This window comes from Sander lucioperca, chromosome 5, assembly GCF_008315115.2.
Source record: "Sander lucioperca isolate FBNREF2018 chromosome 5, SLUC_FBN_1.2, whole genome shotgun sequence".
NCBI lineage: Eukaryota > Metazoa > Chordata > Actinopteri > Perciformes > Percidae > Sander > Sander lucioperca.
This window is the reverse complement of record NC_050177.1, coordinates 30918945-30930025: the sequence shown is the minus strand read 5'-3', so window position 1 is coordinate 30930025 and position 11081 is coordinate 30918945. Positions and strand designations below refer to the sequence as shown.

The 11081-nt window shown below is 40.8% G+C and overlaps 1 protein-coding gene and 1 long non-coding RNA gene across 2 annotated transcripts in view; one reads left to right on the top strand and one right to left on the bottom strand.

Moving 5' to 3' along the window:
• Nucleotides 1-11081, top strand: part of LOC116034155 (receptor-interacting serine/threonine-protein kinase 3-like) — a 412721-nt gene that overhangs the window by 248214 nt on the left and 153426 nt on the right. The window lies entirely within an intron of this gene.
• LOC118495152 lies at nt 4806-8894 on the bottom strand. Its single transcript, XR_004897476.1, has 2 exons — nt 8848-8894; nt 4806-4906 (listed from the first exon to the last, which is right to left on the bottom strand). It is a non-coding gene; the product is annotated as an uncharacterized LOC118495152 (long non-coding RNA).

The window sequence follows — 11081 nt, the reverse complement described above, 5'->3', positions numbered from 1 at the left end:
AGCAGATATTTAAACATGCTGAGAAAGGATTTCATATTCTGTATCACCAAAACTCCAGACTCAACATATAAACACAATTGTTATTTGTCCTCTTCCATGACATTTCTCTAAACTTTAAGCTTTATTCTCATTTAAACCACCCTTCTCATGTCAGGATTTAAAATTTAGCAATTCGGAAATCTTTTAATGTTTCCAAAGCATTTTGTTCTTATTTATAATATGTTGTAAAGCACAAAGTATGAACTATGGCTATGGCAGTTTTTTTTTATCTTATGTGAATTTAAATACTGGATGTCTTTTACTCCTCATTCAGTCACAATTAGTTATAATGTTTACAACTTGTTTAAAAAATGGATATTATATTCTCTATCACCAAAAGTCCAGACTTAACATTTAAACACAATCATTATCTGTCTTCTTCATTTGTCCCTCCAACAAAGCTCTGTAAGTGTGATTTATTCATCATTAAATACTCTGAAATCTTTCAACAGGAGTTAAATATAAATAACTTGTGTCCTTCCTGCTTTCTCTCCAGACTGAGTGGCTGTAACCTGTCAGAGAGAAGCTGTGAAGCTCTGTCCTCAGTTCTCAGCTCCCAGTCCTCTAGTCTAAGAGAGCTGGACCTGAGTAACAACGAGAACAATAATCTTTGAAAAAAAAACAGTATTGAAAAATTCTTTGGAAACATTCAAAAAATGTGAATGTTTCCAAAGTATTTCATTCTGATTTAGAATCACTTCATGAAGAATGAAATATGAACTGTGGCTGAGATCAACAAATAATTTATATTTTAATATTATGTGACTTTGATTAATGGACATTTGTTTATTTCTGATTATACAAGAAGTTGCTCCGACCAGACAACCTTATTGGTCAGCTAGACATTTAGAACATACTCAAATTAGCATGACAGCACACCCTGTCATGCCAATAATGACATTAAATCAAACTCCTGTAATATTGCTTAATTCAGTCACGATAAATTATCATTTTTCCAACTTGTTTAGAGTAGAGCAGCAGATATTTAAACATGCTGAGAAGGGATTTCATATACTGTACCACTGAAAGTCCAGACTCAACATATAAACCAATCGTTATTTGTCTTCTTCTATGACATTACTTTAAACTTTAAGCTTTATTCAATTTAAACCCCGCTTCACGTCAGGATTTAAAATTTAGCAATTTAGAAATCTCTCTTCCTTATCACTCATTCAGTCACAATTAGTTATCATGTTTCCAAGTTGTTTAGAAAAAGGATTTTACATTCTCTATCACCAAAAGTCCAGATTTAACATTTAAAAACAATCGTTATCTGTCTTCTTCATTACCGTCCCTCCAACAAAGCTGTGAAAGTGTGATTTATTTCAACAGGAGTTAAATATAAATAACTTGTGTCCTTCCTGTTGTCTCTCCAGACTGAGTGGCTGTAATCTGTCAGAGAGAATCTGTGAAGCTCTGTCCTCAGTTCTCAGCTCCCAGTCCTCTAGTCTGAGAGAGCTGGACTTGAGTAATAACGATCTGCAGGATTCAGGAGGGAAGTTGATCTCTGATGGACTGAAGAGTCCACACTGCACACTGGAGACTCTCAGGTCAGGATTCATTAACCTATTCAACTGATAACCATTTAAAATCTGACTAACTTTAGTTGATAAAACAGCTGCTTTGTGTCTTTTGATACGATAAACTTGGGCAGTAGTTAATAATTATATAATTATTAATTCCTAGACTCAGAGTTACTTTCCATGAGGATGTTTCATTGTTTACTTTTGTTGTTAAATAGTTAAATAGAACAGATGATTTTAAAGGTGCATTCTAAATCTGACCCAAAATGTACCTGGACAACAAACAAACATAAAACTAACACATGGCTCCACATGTTGACAGAGGGTTCCTGTGTGTTGTTCTGTGTGTTTGCAGTCTGTCAGGCTGTCTGATCGCAGAGGAAGGCAGTTCTTCTCTGGCCTCAGCTCTAAGTTTCAACCCCTCCCATCTGAGAGAGCTGGACCTGACCTACAATCATCCAGGAGACTCAGGAGTGAAGCTACTGTCAGCGGGACTGGAAGATCCAAACTGGAGACTGGACACTCTCAGGTACAAACACTGATGAATATAAAAAGGAGATATTTGTGTAGGAAGTTTTAAAGGAGTACATCTCCAGGAACTAAAATGATGACTTCCTGTTGTTAATAATTGATGTAGTTTGGACACATCTCTGTATGTTAAAGGAACTGTCCGTGGTTCAGTTTCAACTCGACAGAGAGGTCCAGGACAGGTTTAGCCTAGCTTAGCACAAATCAATGTGCTTTCTACGCTGTGAGAAGAGTGTGTGGATGAAGCATTACTATTTCTGCAAACTAGTTAGCTAGAGGTTTAAAATGTCAGTTGCCGGTGCTGCATGGCTCATGTGATCGATCAGAGACGTATACCGACATCCAGACCAATTATTTCTCTAAGTTCCTCTTGTGCTGGGAGAGTACCGGCTCTAAGTTCAAAAAGTCCCTCAAAATGCTCTTTCCTATTCCCTGCGGTGCAAACACAATATATACATGTGTGTGTGAGAGTGATGAAATGTTCATGTTTCCCAGACAGAGAAAGGTCCACTGTTGCACCAAATGCTCGCTCTTGGGGGAATTGTTGGGTCTCTGTAAATGATAGTGTGGCAGTGGCGCCGGCAGCCGTAATCCTGTACGCACTGTACACTCTATCTGTAGGTCAGAGGTGGACCGTCAGGGCCAGCAAGGCGTTCTCTGCTGGCCAAGAGATTGTCAGAATCAGAAAATTATATTTTTATAAATCAAGGCCTAAAATAAAGAAAATATGTATTTTCAATATTGTTTACACTGCAAGTTCATTTACATTTTTAAATTTTTTAGTGAAAGCATTTTACTAGCTATTACTGCTTGCTTAAGGTGTTAAAGATTTGAGCAGTGTCAGTGGCCGCTGTGCCTTTGTGTGTGCATGGTGACACGTGTGTGTTAAGCCCGCACTGCTTGGCTCGAATTTGTGGCGAGGCCTGTTGATCACTGATTGGGTTATATGTGTTTTTGATTTCTTTATGGTCACCGTATGAGTAAATATGACCCAGACGCATAACTATCGGTAAGCAGGGTATGCGGTGCTTAAGGGCCCGGACCAATCAGGGGCCCGCGTGATGGGAAGATATTGATTGACAGCCGGGGCCCCCTATCACATTTTCATTACTCGTGACAATCCCAGCAGTCCCACGTGCACTCTGACAGCCAGTGACCAAGCGGGAGTGAGAACTGGTCAAATTCATTTCCTTGTTTTTGATATGAAAACGAGACCGTGGACGAGACACCTGTGTGACTCGAACATTTTACATTTACCAACAAGACGTACAGCGAAAGACCATCCAAAACATTTCAGACCGTCCTGCCAACCTGTATACATTTTAGCATCAATGTACGCTGTAACGATATTTCACTATAAAGTCGCTGAAAGTTGCTGCTGTTTCAATCCTGTCGGCTTTTTGCAGTGGGCAGGGCTACTTCATTCTCCCCGCGACTGATGCGCGCACACACACACACACACACACACACTCACAGACACACACACACACACACACACACACGGTGGATGCAGGAAAAACCACAGATGAGACGTACAGGATGACCTAAATTGAGGACAGTTACGCTCGTTATTGTAAGTGCAATGATAAGTTAAAGTCCAATAAGTACTTTATCAAACCGTATGAATGTGTTTCCCAGGCCAGGAGGAAATTAACTAACAATGTAAAGATCAACAAGCCACTGACAGTGACAGATATGTTCCTATTTGATTCATTCAATAAATTATCATTTTTTGTCTTAAATCCACCAGCCATTTTCATATTATACCAACATTTGCAGCATGGTGAGCCTTTTTGGTAAGGTTCCTAGGAAATCTCAGCCCAGAGTAATTAATTAATAGTAATAATTATTATTCTCCCCAAAACAAGTTTCCTTTTTATTTTTAAAGAACTACACAAAAGAAATCGCAACTTTTTTTGCAACTTTCACTGTCTCTCGCAACTTCATTGTAACAAACAAACAAACAAAAGACATCGCAACTTTTATCGACATTTTTTACAAAAGCTCCCGTGAAATCAGACATTTTGGGCCGCAACAATCTCAAAAAAGGCCGCGAAGTCCTGGAGGGACTGCCCTTGTGTGTTTTTTCATGTGTTATGGTGTGCATTCACCACTGTTTTTTTGTTGTTGTGGTGTGCGTAGGCTACTCCTGATTTTGGCAGTCATCTCATCTCTTATATGCTGTGTCTCTATGATCCTATCCTGTCCTATTCATGGTAGCCTACTCGTGGACATTGTGCCGTCATCACGTGCTGTAGTAGAGGGGGCCGCCTTGATAATCCTGCTTAAGGGCCCGGTGTTGGCTCGTTACGCCACTGATATGACTGGTTGTTGTGGGTTTGTTTTGGTTTCTTTGGTAATTGCATTCATTTTGACTACATGTGATGCAGCATCCTGTCACACTGCATGAAAGTGATGCTTCAGTCAGCGTGTGTCCATGTCTCTGCAGTAGTGTATTAGGTGTCTCTAGGTGTTGAGCCTTGTGTTAAATCACGTTATTCCACACGGTAATGTCCTAGTGTCATGGTCAGGTTATTCAAAGGTGATTTAATGCTGTAGGATAGTACTGAAGGCCCAGGTGTAAAATACACGGCCCGCCACTGCTGTAGATAAACTGCTGGTTTCTATGGACGCTGCTATCGCTGAACCCACGGATCTAGCATGTTGTTGGTATCATATGTGTTTACATGGACATGAATATTCCAGTTATTCTTGATCATATTCAGGATGTGATGTTTAGGCTACATGGCACACAGAGAAATCAGGTTATTCACATCTCCGTACATGCTCACCATCAGCTCTCTCTCTCTCTCTCTCTCATGTGAAGATAATGTAACAATATGAACAAAACTAACAACAACATGAAAACAAGAATATTACAGTTGTGTGCGTGTGTGTGTGTGTGTGTGTGTGTGTGTGTGTGTGTGTGTGTGTGTGTTTGTGTGTGTGTGGGGGGGGGTTTGTCACTCACTGTTCCTCAAAGTGTGGCAGGTAAAGACATATTCTGCTGCTAGACTGCAGGGTGGTATTTTAGGAAGGAGGTTTAACAAACTCTGAGTGTAACCCTGATGTCTGAGTAGATTTACCCTGAGATGGAAAGTCAGAGATGATATGAGTTGGTTCAATCAACTCAGAGTAGGTTCACACGCGTGCACCACCACAATAAAAAGGCAGCATGAATGGAGCCATGATACTACGATTCACCATGGTAACAAACACAAACAAACGGGTCGGCAGAAATACTCATGCGCACATACAGAGATTTAAAAAAAAAAAAGCAACACAGCAGCTGCTGCAAAAGAGAGAAAATTTGCGTGGGAGAAAATTGCTGCTACAGTAAATGCGTATATTCCAATATAATGTATATCATATTTAATCATAAGGATAGCCTAATATTACTGGTGAAGTGGTATTGAACCTATAATCTATTTCATTTAGGTGCAATCCTGCGGACGAAAAAGTCCCATTCTGAGGCTGCAGCACCATCATTATCAGAATTATAATCCATAATCTTTTATTTCAAAGGGTTTACATCATTCACCTGCAATACTGTGGAACTCCTTTTAAAAACGTTTAAAACACGTTTCAGAGCCAGTCACACTCTTCTGACGGCGCTTTGCTACAGTGGCTTTACTACAACGCTCCGCATCACCAATGTTGTAAAGACAAATGCCGTTTGCAAAAAAACATAATGCGACACAAATAATTTGCTGGGATGTAAGAGCGTAGATGGGTGAAGTTAGTGATATGAGGAAGGATGAGGTTATGTAGCCTAGGCTACATAACTGATCGACTGGGAAGAAAAACGATACCGCTCAAATAGGAAGTTATCTAAAAATTAAACTGTCGGGGCTCAATATCATCTCCCGACGTATGTTTAACTTAACTTCCAGTGGAACTTATTTTCAGTCCTAAATAATTGTAATGTGTACAGTGGTCTAATGTATGTGTTCCTAACGTGAAGCTGTATGTGTTTCCTTGAGATCTGGATCTTTTTTGAAAAGTCATTATCTTTGTCTTTTGAGTGTTTACTGCCAGGGCCCAGGTCTGGCAGTACTGCTCCAGCAGGTCCAGGTTCTGCTGTAAGCCCTGTTCTGTAGGGGACAACAGAACCAGGTCATCTGCATAGAGCAGGAACTTGATCTCAGAGTCGTGTAGAGTGAGACCAGGTGCTGCTGATGTCTCTAGGATGGTGGCCAGCTGGTTAATATAGATGTTGAATAGAGTGGGACTCAAACAGCAGCCCTGTCTCACTCCACGCTTCTGACTGAAGAAAGATGTTCTTTTGTTGCCAAGTTTAATACTGCACTTATTGTTAGTGTACATTGATTTAACAATTTGACTATTACTCGAGACATTGGGTGTTTCTCAATTTCAAGAATGCAAAGAACAGACTTGTGTTCTTGGGGAGGACGTTCTTGCTGGTTGTTCCTGGACGAATGAACCCGCAAGTTCACAAGCACAGAAAATGCTGTTAACAGTTTGAGACGATGAGTTCTTCCTGTTATTGCTCAACACCCCCAGCACAGAGGCTACCTGCAGGGCTCCGAAATAACAGCTAGAAATATAAACCACTACAATATAACCACTTTGTATTAAAACAATCTTCGGGCAAAAAAACCTCATAATGCTACAACTGCTGCAATAATATTGAAAAATAAAACTTATTGAGCTTTAATTTTACTGTTTATGATTTAGCTCAAACATCCCTTACTTATTCAAAAGAGTTAGCAGAGTTAGCTGTTGTGTTAGCAGAGTTAGCTTTTGTGTTAGCAGGGTTAGCTGTCGTATTAGCCAAGTTAGCTGTTGTGTTAGAGGAGTTAGCTTTTGTGTTAGCAGAGTTAGCTGTCATGTTAGCACAGTTAGCTGTTGTGTATGAGGAGTTATCTGTTGTGTTAACAGAGTTGTGTTAGCCAAGTTAGCTGTAGTGTTAGCATAATTAGCTGTTGTGTTAGCAGAGATAGCTGTTGTGTATGAGGAGTTAGCTGTAGTGTTAGCATAATTAGCTGTTGTGTCAGCAGAGATAGCTGTTGTGTATGAGGAGTTACCTATAGTGTTAGCATAATTAGCTGTCGTCTTAGCAGAGTTAGCTTTTGTGTTAGCAGAGTTAGCTGTTGTGTTAGCCAAGTTAGATATAGTGTTAGCAGAGTTAGCTGTTGTGTTAGAGGAGTTAGCTGTTGTGTTAGCCGAGTTAGATATAGTGTTAGCAGAGTTAGCTGTAGTGTTAGCCGAGTTAGATATTGCGTTAGCAGAGTTAGCTGTTGTGTATGAGGAGTTAGCTGTTGTGTTAGCATAATTAGCTGTCGTCTTAGCAGTGTTAGCAGAGTTAGCTGTTGTGTATGATGAGTTATCTGTTGTGTTAGCAGAGTTAGCTGTAGTGTTAGCATAATTAGCTGTCATGTTAGCATAATTAGCTGTTGTGTTAGCACAGTTAGCTGTCATGTTAGCACTGTTAGCTGTTGTGTTAGCAGAGATAGCTGTTGTGTATGAGGAGTTAGCTGTTGTGTTGGCAGAGTTAGCTTTTGTGTTAGCTGAGTTAGCTGTGGTGTTAGCAGAGTTAGATATAGTGTTAGCAGAGTTAGCTGGGGTGTTAGCAGAGTTAGATATAGTGTTAGCAGAGTTAGCTGTGGTGTTAGCAGAGTTAGATATAGTGTTAGCAGAGTTAGCTGGGGTGTTAGCAGAGTTAGCTGTTGTGTTAGCAGAGTTAGCTGTTTTGTAAGCAGAGTTAGATATAGTGTTAGCAGAGTTAGCTGTAGTGTTAGTATAATTAGCTGTTGTGTTAGCAGAGATAGCTGTTGTGTATGAGGAGTTATCTGTAGTGTTAGCATAATTAGCTGTTGTGTTAGCAGGGTTAGCTGTTGTGTTAGTAGGGTTAGCTGTTGTGTTAGCAGAGTTAGCTGTCATGTTAGCAGGGTTAGCTGTCGTGTTAGCAGGGTTAGCTGTTGTGTTGGCAGAGTTAGCTGGGGTGTTAGCAGAGTTAGATATAGTGTTAACAGAGTTAGCTGTTCTGTTAGCAGAGTTACCTGTTGTGTTAGCAGAGTTAGCTGTTGTGTTAGAGGAGTTAGCTGTGGTGTTAGCAGGCTTAGCTGTGGTGTTATCAGAGTTAGCTGTTGTGTTAGCAGAGTTAGCTGTCGTGTTAGCAGAGTTAGCTGTAGTGTTAGCGGAGTTAGCTGTTGTGTTAGCAGAGTTAGCTGTCGGTGTTGTAACTTGTAGACGTCCCTAAGCACTCGTCTTACTGCCGGTAGCAGCAGAGAGCAGAAGCCAGCAGGCAAGTCTTATTTAAATAAACTCCTGGTGTACTTACAAACTTTCCAATCCATCGTTTTATGAATACATAACCTGTTTGTACTACTGTAGAAGTTTGGTATCATTTTGGGCGTTATTAGTGGGGTAACTTACGAGATACACTCTTGGATCCATTAGCGCCTGCACTAAGCTAACCAGCTGATAACGCTAACTCTCCAATGTTGGACCCAGGTGAAAAAGCTTCTGGGGGTGTTTGGCTCGAGGTCGTGGTGCAAAGGACCCTCGGGTGAAATTACTCCCAACCATCACTTTAACATCTGATTTATTTTAATTTAGTAGGTTTATCTCAGTTTAAACTATTTATTTGTTATTTCTGTAGAGCTTCAATCAAACATGTCTACTATTCTTCTTCTCTCTCTCTCTCTCTCTCTCTCTCTCCCTCTCTCCCTCTCTCTCTCTCTCTCTCTCTCTCTCTCTCTCTACCTCTCTCTCTCTCTCTCTCTCTCTCTACCTCTCTCTCTCTCTCTCTCTCTCTCTCTACCTCTCTCTCTCTCTCTCTCACTACCTCTCTCTCTCTCCCTCTCTCTCTCTCTCTACCTCTCCCTCTCTCTCTCTCTCTCTCTCTCTCTCTCTCTCTGAGTGATGTAATGCCCCCCCCCCCCCACCCCCCCCTCCTCCTTTCAGGGTGGAGCCTGCTGGAGTCAGATATTTGACACCAGGTCCATGGAGATGTAAGTCTGTTTTTAATTTCATTCATCAAACTGTGACATCACTCATTAAACCCTCTGATGTCATCATCCACGTGCTGATTGGTTAATAACTGCAGCTGTGTTGTGTCTTGTTCTCTCCGTCAGATTCCTGTGAACTCACACTGGACACAAACACAGTGAACAGAAAACTCAAACTGTCTGACAACAACAGGAAGGTGACACGTGTGAAGGAGGATCAGTCATATCCTGATCATCCAGAGAGGTTTGACTGCTGGTATCAGCTGCTGTGTAGAGATGGTCTGACTGGTCGCTGTTACTGGGAGGTCGAGAGGAGAGGGAAGGTTAATATATCAGTGAGTTACAGAGGAATCAGGAGGAGAGGATACAGTGATGACTGTGTGTTTGGATGTAATGATCAGTCCTGGAGTCTGATCTGCTCTGATGATGGTTACTCTGTCTGGCACAATAACAGAGAAACATCCATCTCCTCCTCCTCTGTCTCTAACAGAGTAGCAGTGTATGTGGACTGTCCTGCTGGCTCTCTGTCCTTCTACACAGTCTCCTCTGACTCACTGATCCTCCTCCACACCTTCAACACCACATTCACTCAGCCTCTCTATCCTGGGTTTGGGTTCAGGATAAGGTCTCTTGGTTCCTCAGTGTCTCTGAGTCCTGTGTAGGACGGAGAGTCTCCTCTTGTTTCTCACTGCTGATCAGTTGAGTCTGTACAGGATCACACTTACAGAAATATTTCAGGTTATTGTTATGAACTAATGAATGAACTTTGTATAAAATAATTCAGAATGATTGAACAGATTCCTCATGAACATTGTAAACCTCTTCCACTTCCAGTCCTTTAAAGATGGAAGCTGTGATCATGAAATTGTAGAAATGCCGTTGACTTGTGTCATGTTTAGTTTTGAGTTCTGTCTCTTTTCACAATAAAAGCATAAAGTTACTGTGAGAGTGTTTGTGGTCTTTCTGTTTAACTTTTACACACGATAAGATGTCTGGGTGTCCCAGAGGTCTTCCAGGTGGAGCTGCAGCATGAGAAACCCTCCAATCAGAGCAGTCAAGTACGTTAGTCTTTCACTTTTTCATTTTCATATTATGTTGCGTTCAGGGAGCAGAGAGTCTGTCTGTTTTCTCTCCACGTTAGTTATCTGCTCAGCCAGCTGCTGTAACTTCACTCTGGGGGTGGATTTCATATTTTGGGAAACATGTTCAGTAGATTTTTCTATTCCCCGTCCCTTTCTTCCCTTTCTCTTTCACTGTGTGCCCTCCTGTGTTTTTTTTAAAACCTGCTCAATGCCTTTTTAAAAAAGTTGTTTTTTAAAAAAAATACCTGAAGGACGAGGTGAAAGAAAATCCACCTTTAAGATGGAACTGCTGTTTCCAACGTTACGGTAGTTTAAATATCAGGGATCCTGGAGACGAGACAAACCCAAAACGTCACGGAAACGTCACGGAAACGTGTTCAAAGTTTAGTTCACGGTTCATTCAAACTACAGCTGCAACGATACATCGATCGACAGAAAAATAAGTCATTTTTTCACACACAAATGACAGAAAATGGGTTTTTTAGACTCTAATTCGTGTATTTCTTCTCAGGGTTTACAGCAGTAAATGTGTTAGTTAAGGCGGTAGGGTGGGGTTACCATCTGACCTTTGGGGGGCTTGTTTGTGCGATAGACTACAGACTCTGTACTACATTTAACAAGATAATTTAGAATAATTATCTTACCTCGATGCGACAGGTTGATTGTCGGCTATCCAAATGGCAGTTTTCTTTTTCTTTCTCCCCGGATAAAGAATGTTTTGGTCAACGATGATAGATAGCACGATGACATTCAACCACCAGATGCTGTTCAGACGCATCACACGATTCAGACGCATATCACATATTTAAAGATTGTAAAAACTGATTATTTTTCCAATTCATGGCACGTTTTTTATTATTTTTTTGTTTTGTTTAATGCGTTCTGCAGAGAAGGGAGACTGGCGTTGGTCACGGTTTGGAATGAAAGGGAGAAAA